This window comes from Adiantum capillus-veneris, chromosome 19 (genome assembly GCF_014529385.1).
Source record: "Adiantum capillus-veneris isolate H3 chromosome 19, ASM1452938v2, whole genome shotgun sequence".
NCBI classification, from domain to species: Eukaryota; Viridiplantae; Streptophyta; class Polypodiopsida; order Polypodiales; family Pteridaceae; genus Adiantum; species Adiantum capillus-veneris.
The window spans coordinates 53783151-53784404 of record NC_140949.1 but is presented as its reverse complement, the minus strand read 5'-3'; the positions used below and the strand labels follow the sequence as shown (position 1 = coordinate 53784404).

General features: G+C 39.2%; 1 pseudogene; it reads left to right on the top strand.

Moving 5' to 3' along the window:
- The first annotated feature begins 287 nt into the window (after nt 1–287).
- LOC147434036 (homeobox-leucine zipper protein ATHB-13-like) lies at nt 288–897 on the top strand (annotated as a pseudogene).
- Nucleotides 898–1254: the final 357 nt, after the last annotated feature.

Sequence of the window (1254 nt, the reverse complement as noted above, 5' to 3'; positions counted from 1 at the left end):
GGAAAACCCTCATGTGAATACCCATGTAAAGCCTTTATAAAACTCAGTAAAACCCAATTTAAAACTTTCTTTTCATTTGTATAGCATATGTATCTTATCTTCTTCTCCTTGCCTCTCTTGTTTGATCTCTCTCCCTCCTAGCTATACCTGTTCTAGAAGCCGTTTGATTCCCCATTAACTGATATCAGATCTATATGGTAGAAGTTTTGGGAGTAGAAAATAGCCAAGTTTCTTGTTCATAAAGCTTGGAAATAAGGATCAAGTAGGGACGAGCATTGAAGCAATAAATGAAATTGTGCAAGGATGAGAAAAGTGACCAACTTGTTGTCAAACTCATTGGTACCATGGGATTACCCTCAATGTCTCAAGATTTTTATAGGTTTAGCTAGAAAAAAACCACCAAAGGTGTGCGATATTGTTGAGGATAATAATATGTGCGATGAGCTGATGAATAATGCAAATGAGAAGAAGCAACACCTAACCATTGGCTAGGTGCAGTACTTGGAGAGGATCTTCAACATGGATCTCAAACTGGAGCCTAGAAGAAAAGCCTTGATTGTAAAGCAAGTAGGGTTATTCCCTCTCAAGGTAGCCATTTGGTTTCAAAATTGGCGTGCACGTTGGAAAAATAAACAGCTAGAAGAAAACTACAAGGCTTTGAAATCATCATATGATGCTATTGTGCAAGAAAATGTGGCTATGTCAAAGAGAAATGAAGCTGCGGATGAGGAAAACAAGAGGCTATTGGCGGAGGTTGCACGCTTGATAAGCCTTTCAAGGAATAGTAGGGATCCTAACATTGGCGATGCAAGAGGTGTATCATCAGACATGGACTCCAACTCAAACTCAAAAAGTGCCTTGCAAGATAAAGGAGTTGCTAGTCAATTTAGCCACTGAAAGCCAAAAGCAAGGGACGTCCAACATATCAACTGGTAGCAATGGGCACAGTGATAGCACCTGGCAGACAAGAGTCGTTGGTGGATGGGCTAAGCAAGCAAAGAAACACCACACCACACACACTGACACACTGACGTCATGGTCGATGCTCACAACCTACAACAGAGATATGTTTTCTATTTTTAGTTCAAGAGTTTTATTAAAAAAAAACATGGCATTAGTTTACCTTTTTGGAGGATGTTCATAGAAAGAACCTTTGACGAGATGAATGTAAACAAGTTACAGACAATTGAACTTTGGCACAAAAACCCTCACATGATTATACGTTGATTTTTTCTTGTAAAGAGAGTAGACATT